This window comes from Leopardus geoffroyi, chromosome D2 (genome assembly GCF_018350155.1).
Source record: "Leopardus geoffroyi isolate Oge1 chromosome D2, O.geoffroyi_Oge1_pat1.0, whole genome shotgun sequence".
Classification (NCBI taxonomy): Eukaryota; Metazoa; Chordata; class Mammalia; order Carnivora; family Felidae; genus Leopardus; species Leopardus geoffroyi.
The window spans coordinates 47,951,079-47,962,848 of NC_059334.1; positions in this window are offsets into that span (position 1 = coordinate 47,951,079).

Below are 11,770 nucleotides of genomic sequence, written 5' to 3' on the forward strand. Positions count from 1 at the left end.
GGAAAAGCACCCCTCCCCAAAAGCAGCTGGAGAGAAAGTGGAAAACTGCAAACAGCCGCAGGGACTAAACTAAAAAGGGAAAAAGGAAAAAGGAGAGGGTTTAAATTCCATTAATACTGTAAACAAGGGGAGAGCAAAGGCTGCAACTCCGTGGCTCAATACCTGGCGGTGCTCTGATGGGAAGAGCGAATCCCCAGGAACAGAGTGGGGTCCGGGAGCTTCTCGGGCCACACAGGGAAAAGCGGTTCCACTGCTGGAAGACATGTGGTAGAGACTGTTGAAGCCACCTGGCCCCAGCAGACCCCGGAAGGCAGCCACATTTGCTGGTGCTGGGGCAAGGTCATTAAGGGTGAAGCCTGGTGCCAGATGTGTGTTGTGATTTTCCATAATCCCTGAAACGCTGCTGCTACACTGTCTCGCGAACTTTTTCTCCAGTCTCCAGGCACCAGCAGCAGCAGGGTCCCACAGGGGTTCCTCGGTGCAGCCGATATTTGGCCATTGCTCATTCAGCCATTGCACGGTGAGACCCTCCCGCAGAGGGGCAGAACTGGTCAAAGCCGCAGTCCTTCGGAAGTAAGGGGCTGGGGAAAACAGCCGCATCTGAGACAAAACTCGTGAGAGAGGTACTGCCTGGGGCTTGGTCATGAAGAGTGAAAAAGCGGGGAGAACGGGTGCGCGATTGCTGATGGGGAGAATGGACTGGGTAGCTGGGTGGTGCCATTTTTGCTACTCCCGCGCATGTGCATACACACCCACGAGGACCGCAACAATCCACCCCAGTAGGCTAGTAGCGCCATCTACTGGGGAGTGAAGCTGTTACACTGAGCCCCGCCCAACTGGGCCAACTTAGCTCTTCAAGAACACATGTCTCACCGCCAGCTTAATTTATGGACTCTAACGAGCTACGTAGACTGACTTCTAGGGGAAAACGAAGCAATTTCAGTCCTACTTCAATCTGTTAGCAGGTTCATCTATTCAATTTTCTTTCTTTTTTTTCTTTTTTCTTTTTCTCTTTTATAATTCTTTTTCTTGAATACATAAAGAGAAAAAATTCATTTTTATTCTCAATTTTTATTAAAAATATTTTTCTTTAATTTTTATTACTATATTTCTTACTTTTGTGTAAATTTTTTCAAGTTCTACTTTACTTCCATCATTTTATTTTAGTCTACTTCAGGGTATTCACCTTTTCAAATTTTCAAACAATTTCTTTTTTTTCCTTCTTTTTCTTTTTTTCTCTTTTTCTTTCCTTTTTCTTGGATGCAGGAAGAGAAAAACTTCATTTTTACTTTCAATTTCTATTAAAAATATTTTTATTTAATTTTTATTACTATTTTTTTGCTCTTATGTAAAGTTTTTCAAGTTCTATTTTACCTCCATCATTTTATTTTAGTCTACTACGGTGTATTCACTTTTCAAATTTTCAAATGATTTTTTTTCTTTTTTCATCTTTTTTCTTTTTCATTTCTTTTCTTTTTCTTAAATACAGAAAAAGAAAAATTCATATTTATTTTTAATTTTTATTAAAAATATTTTTAATTTTTTTCTACTCTATTCTTTACTTTTGTGTATATTTTATCAAATTCTATCTTACCCCCATCATCTCATTTTAGTCTACTTAAGTGTATTCATTTTTTCAAATTCTCAAACGATTTTATTTTTTTTCTCCCCCCCACTTTTTTCTCTAATCTGTCAAACCACTTTCAACACCCAGACAAAACACACCTAGAATCTAGCATCATTTATTCGATTTTGTGTGTGTTTGTGTTTTTAATTTTTTAATTTTAACATTTTTTAGTTTTAATTTTTTTAATTTTATTTTTTTTAATTTTAACTTTTCTACCTCATTAATTCCTTTTCTCCCTTCAAAATGACCAAACAAAGGAATTCACCCCAAAAGAAAGAGCAGGAAGAAATGATAGCCAGGGATTTAACCAACATAGATACAAGCAATGGTCTGAACCAGAATTTAGAATCACGATAATAAGAACACTAGCTGGAGTCGAAAATAGATTAGAATCCCTTTCTGCAGAGATAAAAGAAGTAAAAAATAGCCAGAATGAAATTAAAAATGCTATAACTGAGCTGCAATCACAGATGGATGCAGCAGCAGCAAGGATGGATGAGGCAGAACAGAGAATCAGCGATATAGAGGACAAACTTATGGAGAATAATGAAGCAAAAAAAAAAAAAAAAAAAAAAAAAAGAGGGAGATTAAGGCAAAAGAGCACAATTTAAGAATTAGAGAAATCAGTGACTCATTAAAAAGGGACAACATCAGAATCATAGGGGTCCCAGAAGAGGAAGAAAGAGAAATAGGGGTAGAAGGGTTATGTGAGCAAATCATAGCAGAAAACTTTCCTAACCTGGGGAAAGACACAGACATCAAAATCCAGGAAGCATAGTGGACCCCTATTAGATTCAACAAAAACCGACCATCAACAAGGCATATCATAGTCAAATTCACAAAATACTCAGGCAAGGAGAGAATCATGAAAGCAGCAAGGGGAAAAATTCCCTAACATACAAGGGAATACAGATCAGGTTTGCAGCAGACCTATCCACAGAAACTTGGCAGGCCAGAAAGGAGTGGCAGGATATATTCAGTGTGCTGAATCAGAAAAATATGCAGCCAAGAATTCTTTATCAAGCAAGGCTGTATTTATTCAAAATAGAAGGATGGATAAAAAGTTTCCCAGACAAACAAAAATTAAAGGAGTTTGTGACCACTAAACCAGCCCTGCAAGAAATTTTAAGGGGGACCTTCTGAGGGGAGAAAAGATGAAAAAAAAAAAAATATATATATATATATATATGTATATATGTATGTATGTATGTATGTATGTATGTATATATATATATCATGTATATATATGTATGTATATACAAATATATATATGTATGTATATATAAATATCAAAAGCAACAAAGATTAGAAAGGACCAGAAAACTCCACCAGAAACTCCAACTCTACAAGCAACATAATGGCAATAAATTCATATCTTTCAGTACCCACTCTAAACGTCAATGGACTCAATGCTCCAATAAAAAGACATAGGGTAACAGAATGGATAAGAAAATAAGATCCATCTATTTGCTGTTTACAAGCGACCCACTTTAGACCTACAGACACCTTCAGATGGTAAGTAAGGGGATGGATAACCATCTATCACGCTAATTGTTGACAAAAGAAAGCCTGAGTAGCCATACTTATATCAGACAATCTAGACTTTAAAATAAAGACTGTAACAAGCGATGAAGAAGGGCATTATATCATGATTAAGGGGTCTATCCACCAAGAAGGCCTAACAATTGTAAACATTTATGCTCCAAATGCGAGAGCACCCAAATATATAAATCAATTATTCACAAACATAAAGAAACTCATCGATAATAATACCATAATACTAGGGGACTTCAACACCCCACTCACAGCAATGGACAGATCATCTGATCAAAAAATCAACAAGGAAACAATGGCTTTGAATGACACACTGGACCAGATGGACTTAACAGATATATTCAGAACATTTCATCCTAAAGCAGAAGAATATACATTCTTCTCCAGTGCACATGGAACGTTCTCCAGAATAGACCATATACTGGGACACAAATCAGGCCTAAGTAAGTACAAAAAGATCGATATCATACTGTGCATATTCAGACCACAACGCTATAAAACTCAAAATCAACCAGAAGAAAAATTTTGGAAAGGTAACAAATACTTGGAGACTGAAGAACATCTTACTAAAGAATGAATGGGCTAACCAAATAGTTAAAGAGGAAATTAAAAAGTATATGGAAGTCAATGAAAATGATAACACCACAACCCAAAACCTCTGGGACGCAGCAAAGACAGTCATAAGAGGAAAGTATACAGCAATCCAGGCCTTCCTAAAGAAGGAGGAAAGATCTCAGATACACAACCTAACCTTACGCCTTAAGGAGCGGGAAAAAGAACAGCAAATAAAACCCAAAACCAGCAGAAGACAAGAAACAATAAAGATTAGAGCAGAAATTAATGCTATTGAAACCAAAAAAACAGTAGAACAGATCAGTGAAACCAGAAGCTGGTTCTTTGAAAGAATTAACAAAATTGATAAACCAGTAGCCAGTTTGATCAAAAAGAAAAAGGAAACGACCCAAATAAATAAAATCAAGAATGAAAGAGGAGAGATCACCAACACAACACAACAGAAACAAAAACAATAATAAGAGAATATTATGAACAATTATATGCCAATAAAATGGGTAATCTGGAAGAAATGGACAAGTTCCTAGAAACACTACACTACCAAAACTGAAACAGGAAGAAATAGAAAATTTGAACAGACCCATCACCAGTAAGGAAATCGAATTAGTAATCAAAAATCTGCCAAAACACAAGAGTCCAGGGCCAGACAGCTTTCCAGGGGAATTCTACCAAACATTTAAGGAAGAGTTAACACCTATTCTCTTGACACTGTTCCAAAAAATAGAAATGGAAGGAAAACTTCCAAATTCTTTCTATGAAGCCAGCATTACCTTGATTCCAAAACCAGACAGAGACCACACTAAAAAGGAAAACTATAGGCCAAGTTCCCTGATAAACATGGATGCAAAAATCCTTAACAAGATATTAGCCAACCAGATCCAACAATACATTAAAAAAATTATTCACCACGACCAAGCGAGATATATGCCTGGGATGCAGGGCTGGTTCTATATCCGCAAAACAATTAACGTGATTCATCATATCAATAAAAGAAAGGACAAGAACCATAGGGTCCTCTCAACAGATGCAGAGAAAGCATTTGACAAAATACAGCATCCTTTCTTGATGAAAACCCTCAAGAAAGTAGGGATACAAAGAGCATACCTCAAGATCATAAAAGCCATATATGAACAACCCAACGTTAATATCATCCTCAATGGGGAAAAACTGAGAGCTTTCCCCCTAAGCTCAGGAACAAGACAGAGATGTCCACTCTCACCACTGTTATTCAACACAGTATTGAAAGTCTTAGCCTCTGCAATCAGACAATACAAAGAAATAAAAGGCATCCAAATCGGCCAGGAGGAGGTCAAATTTTCACTCTTCACAAATGACATGATACTCTATATGGAAAACCCAAAAGATTCCACCAAAAAACTGCTAGAACTGATTTATGAATCAGGAAAGATGCAGGATATAAAATCAATGCACAGTAATTGGTTGCATTCCTATACACCCAACAATGAAGTGACAGAAAGAGAAATCAAGGAATCGATCCCATTTACAGTGGCACAAAAAAACATAAAATACCTAGGAATAAATGTAACCAAAGAGGTGAAAAATCTATACACTGAAAACTATAGAAAGCTTATGAAAGAAAATTGAAGAAGACACAAAAAAATGGAAAAAGATTCCATGCTCCCGGATAGAAATAACAAATATTGTTAAAATGTCAATATTACCCAAAGCAATCTACATATTCAATGCAATCCCTATCAAAGTAACACCAACATTCTTCACAGAGCTAGAACAAATAATCCTAAAATTTGTATGGAACCAGAAAATACCCCAAATAGCCAAAGAAATCTTGAAAAAGAAAACCAAAGCAGGAAACATCACAATCCCAGACTTCAAGCTATACTATAAAGCTGTAATCATCAAGACAGTATGATACTGGCACAACAACAGACACTCAGATCAATGGAACAGAATAGAGAACCCAGCAATGGATCCACAAACATATGGCCAACTAATCTTTGACAAAGCAGGAAAGAATATCCAATAGAATAAAGACAGTCTCTTCAGCAAGTGGTGCTTGAAAATCTGGACAGCAACATGCAGAAGAATGAACCTGGACCACTCTCTTACACCATACACAAAAATAAATTCAAAATGGATGAAAGACTTCAATGTAAGACAGGAAGCCATCAAAATCCTTGAGGAGAAAGCAGGGAAAAACCTCTTTGATCTTGGCCACAGCAACTTCTTACTCAACATGTCTCTGGAGGCAAGGGAAACAAAAGGAAAAATGAACTACTGGGACCTCATCAAAATAAAAACCTTCTGAACAGCAAAGGAAACAATCAGCAAAACTAAAAGGCAACCGACAGAATGGGAGAAGATATTTTCAAGTGACATATCAGATAAAGGGTTAGTATCCAAAATCTATTAAGAACTTATCAAACTCAACACCCAAAAAACAAATAATCCAGTGAAGAAATGGGCGAAAGACATGAATAGACACTTCTCCAAGGAAGACATCCAGATGGCCAACCGACACATGAAAGAATGCTCAACATCACTCATCATCAGGGAAATACAAATCAATACCACAAAGAGATACCACCTCACACCAGTCAGAATGGCCAACATTAACAACTCAGGCAACAACAGATGTTGGCGAGGATGAGGAGAAAGAGGATCTCTTTTGCACTGTTGGTGGGAATGCAAACTGGTGCAGCCACTCTGGAAAACAGTATAGAGGTTCCTCATAAAACTAAAAATAGAACTACCCTGTGACCCAGCAATTGCACTACTAGGTATTTATCCACGGGATACAGGTGTGCTGTTTTGAAGGGACACGTGCACCCCCATGTTTATAGCAGCACTATGCACAATAGCCAAAGTATGGAAAGAGCCCAAATGTTCATCATGGATGAATGGATGAAGAGGATATGGTGTATCTATACAATGGAGTATTACTCGGCAATCAAAAAGAATGAAATCTTGCCATTTGCAACTACAAGGATGGAACTGGAGGGTATTATGTTAAGCGAAACTGGTCAGAGAAAGACAAAAATCATATGACTTCACTCATATGAGGACTTTAAGAGACAAAATAGATGAACATAAAGGAAGGGAAACAAAAATAATATAAAAACAGGGAGGGGGACAAAACAGAAGAGATTCATAAATATGGAGAACAAACTGAGGGTTATTGGAGGGGTTGTGGGAGGGGGGATGGGCTAAATGGGTAAGGGGCATTAAGGAATCTACTCCTGAAATCATTGTTTCACTATATGCTAACTAATTTGGATATAAATTTTTAAAAATAAAAAATAAAATTAAAAAAAAATAGTACCCATTATAATGAATGTGAGGTGGTATCTCTTTGCATTTTGATAAACAATTCTATGCTAATAAATTCAACAACTTGGTGAAGTAGACTAAATTCCTTGAAAGATCTTGTATTACTTGCTAGGATTGCCATAACAAAGTACCAAGACTGGATGCCTTAAACAATATAAATTTATTTTCTTAAAATTCTGGAAGCTAGAAGTCCAATTCAAAGCATCAACAGGCTTGGTATCTTCTGAAGCCTCTCTCCTTGGTCTGTAGATGGCCATCTTCCCCCTGTATCTTCACGTGTTCTTCCTCTGTATGTGTCACAATCTCTTCTTATAAGGACACCTGTCATATATTTGATTAGGGCCCACCCTAATGTCTCTTTTTAACTTAATTGCCACATCAAGGGCCAGATCTCTAAATACAGTCACATTCTAGAGTACTGAGGGTTAGGACTTAAACATTTTAATTTTGGGGCAACACAATTCGGCCCATAACAAACTATCAAAACTCACTCAAGAGAAAACAGATAATGTGAATAGCCCCAAATTTATTAAAGAAATTGAATTCATAGTTTAAAACCTTTCCACAAAAAGAAAGTTCAAGCCCAAGTGGCTTCACTGGTTAATTCTAAAACATTTAAAGAAGAATTAAATGCCATATCTACACAATCTCTTCCAGAAAATAGATGATGGAACACTGATATAAAAATCTGACAAAGACACTACAAGAAAGAAAACTATAGAACAATATCCCTCAAAAACACAGAAACAAAAATCCTAAACCAAAATTTAATAAATCAAGTCTATCAATAAGCAAATTGATAACACATCATAAACCAATGAGTTTATTCCAGGAATACAAAGTTGACTTAATATTCAAAAGCCAATCTGGGGTGCCTGGGTGGCTCAGTTGGTTAAGGGGCCAACTTCGGCTCAGGTCACGATCTCACATCTCGTGGGTTTGAGCCCCGCGTCAGGCTCTGTGCTGACAGCTTGGAGCCTGGAGCCTGCTTCAGATTCTGTGTCTCCCTCTCTCTGTGCCTCCCCCACTTGCACTGTGTGTGTCTCTCTCAAAAATAAATAAACATTAAAAAAAAATTTAAGCCAATCTACCATATTAACAGACTAAGAAAGAAAAATACGATGTCAATAAATGGAGGGAAGATTTGCTAAAATCCTACATCCATCCCTTAGAAAAACTCTCAGCAAACCAGAATAGAAGAAATTTTACTAACCTGTTAAAGGGACCCAAGAAAATACTTTGGTTAACATCATGCTGTATGATGAAAGACTAAATGCTTTCCTTCTAAGAACAGGAATAAGGTAACTTCTTACAACTTGTATTCAACATATTACAGGAAGCCCTAGACAGTGCAGGAAGGCTAGAAAAATAAAATATATAAAGATTGCAAAGGAAGACATAAGACTTTCTTTGCAGATAATATGATTGCTTTTGTAGAAAATCCAAGATCTATTTTTAAAAAGCCATTAGACGTTAAAAAAAATTTTTTTAAAGGGGCGCCTGGGTGGCTCAGTCGGTTAAGCGTCCGACTTCAGCTCAGGCCATGATCTTGCAGTTTGTGAGTGACAGCTCGGAGCCTGGAGTCTGCTTCATATTCTGTGTCTCCCTCTCCCTCTACCCCTCCCCTGCTCACACTCTGACTCTTTCAATAATAAATAAATGTTAAAACAATTTTTTTAAGCCATTAGAACTAATAAGCATGATCACATCATATAAAAATAAATTTCATTCCAATATAAACAATGAAAGAGTATAAATTTAAAATTTTACTATCATTTATGATAGCTAAAAATATTTCACAGATAAGCTTAATTACATATGTGATATACCTGTACACTGAAAAACTACAAAACACTGCTGAGTAAAATTTAAAGATATAAATAAATGGAACATAGATATAGAATATATTCATAAACATAGAACATATTGATTGGAAGGTTTTTTCCTAAAGTTGATATATACATTCAACACAATTCCATTCAATATCCCAGCAGACTTCCATTATAGTTTATTACAAATCTTGAAACTATATAGTGTTCTTCTATGTTCTTAAATATTTACATATAAATTTTAGAATCAACTTGTCAATTTCTACAAAACAGCTTAATGTAATTTAGATGGGGATTGTATGGAATATAGATCAATTTGGGGAGCACTGGTGTTTAACAATATTAAATTTTTTCATCTCTGAACATGGCATAACTCTCCATTTGTTAGATCTTTTTTAATTATCTCAGTAATTTTTTATACATTGATAGTGTCTTTTTACGTTTTCATATTCTTGATGCTATATAATTAACTATACTTTCACAAAGGTGTGAAGTTAATTCAATGAATAAAAAGGATAGTCTTTTTAAAGGTGTTTGAGGATCAGTTGGGTATCATATAGAAAATACTAAAGTTTGACCCTTACCTCATACCACCTGCAAAGCAACTCAGAATGTATGCTTATAGACTTAAATTTAAAACTATGAACTTGGGGCACCTCAGTGGCTCAGTTGGTTAAGTGTCTGACTTTGGCGCACGCCATGATCTTGCAGTTTGTGAGTTCAAGACCTGCGTCAGGCTCTGTGCTGACAGCTTTGGATTCTGTGTCTCCCTCTCTTTCAGCCCCTCACACTCTCTGTCTCTCTCAAAAACAAATAAACATACATACGTACATACATACATAAAACTATGAACTGTCTAGGAGAAAATCTTTGTGATATCAGGTTAAGAAACAATTTTTTACTTAGAATACAAAAATATTGTAAACCATTAAAAATGATAAATTGGACTCCATGAAAATAAAAATCTTTAACTATTAGAAAATATTAAACTACCAGCCATAGACTGATGATATTCGTAAAACATATATCTGATAAAGGATTTGTATCCAAATTATACAAGTTTTCCCAACTTGATAACTGGAAGCAAATAATTCATTTTTAAATGAAACTCCTTTATTTCTTGTAATTCTCCAGCTGCATGCAGTTGTAAGAAATATATCCCGTGTAGCCTTGATCAAATTTCTCCAATGATAACATCTTGAAAAACTACAGTAAAATGTCACAACCGCAACTCTGACATTGTACAGTCAAAAGAATATTTCCATCACAAGATCCCCTCATGCTTTCTCCTCCTGGGACTCCTGTTACATGTATGTCAGAACTGCAATCTATACTTACTCTTTAAAGCACTCTTTTAAATACATCTTTGTTCACTGTTCTGCATTTTTTGGAGAGTTCCTTGGCCTCATCTCCAAATGTATTATTTTGCATTACAGCTGTGTCCATTCTGCTATTCAGGCCATCCATTGAGGTTATTTGGGCAATATTTGGTATTTTCTAAATATCTATATAGTCATTGTCTGTTATTGTTTCATAGTAGCAATATCCTCCTTGCCCCCCGGAAGTTATTTCAGTTCATTTGAAGCCTTTGTTTTGTAAGCTCAATTTCACTTCCCAGCATTAGTTCTTGTTTGTGGAGTTTAGACCCCTCGTTTCATGAGGTTGGTTTTCCTCAGGTCAGTGATCTCACCAGCTGGTCTTCACCAGCCTGTGTGTAGCCTTTCTACACTTGAGAGTGAAGAAGGGGCAATGTGTGCTATAGGCAGGACAGCCCAACTATCCGCCTCCTGGGTATGAAGGCACTCTGCCTAGCCCAGGTGCATCCCTGCTGGCCACAGCCTGACTGCAGGGAGAGCCCAGACCACTGGGTCTCCATGGAGCCAGGAACACATGATATGGGAAGAGCTGATTTCCCAAGGGCAGTAATGTGGTCTTATGGGCAGAGGCCAAGTCCACTTGGCAAGTGACCCTGGGCAAATAATTTCATGCGAACCTCAATTTCTTCGTCTATAAAATGGGCATATTCCCAGCATGCAAAGCCAAGATGAAGGTTAAACAGTATTTAGTAACATATGCAAAACCCTGGCAGTGGGTCCAGGACACAACAGACACATGATACAGGCAGCTGTAATTATTTTTACTTTATGTCACTTAGAATGCTCCTGTGGTATGGGAATGCCTGGGTGGCTCAGTTGGTTAAGCGTCTGACTTCAACTCAGGTCATGATCTCACAGTTTGTGAGTTCGAGCCCCGTGTCGGGCTCTGTGCTGACAGCTCAGAGCCTGGAGCCTGCTTCGGATTCTGTGTTCCCCTCTCTCTCTGCCTGTCCCCTGCTCATGCTCTGTCTCTCTTTCTCAAAAATAAACATTAAGAAAAGAATGCTCCTGCTCCTGCAGTGTGGTTCAAAGCATATCCCAATAAGCTCTATTTGAGGCTGATGGAACTTAACAGACTGTTCTCCAACTTCAGGTTGATTGTTCCTTTAGGCTACCCCACCCCAACCCTGTGGTATTTCTAGGTCTGCTCCATGAGAGGTTCATCTCTCCTGGTTCTCCTTTAGGACTCTTCTTCCTTCAAATACCACCTCCTCCAGGGAGGCCTCCTTGACTCCCACAACCCTCCACAGTTACCTCCAACATAACTTTCACCCAGGCCCCAGAGTGTAGCACAGAGAAAGTACTCTAAGAAGGGATAAATGAATAAATGCTTTGCAGAAAGCAAAACATCCCTCCTGTGTTGCACCTTTCCCAGCATCTCTGCGGGGAAGCAAAACCAACAAAAGCTAGAGTGGACATGCCAACAGATTTGCAAACATCGCCTAGTGCTCCAAAGAAAATCTGTCCAATGGAGGCAGATATTTCATCCTCTACATGTTTAG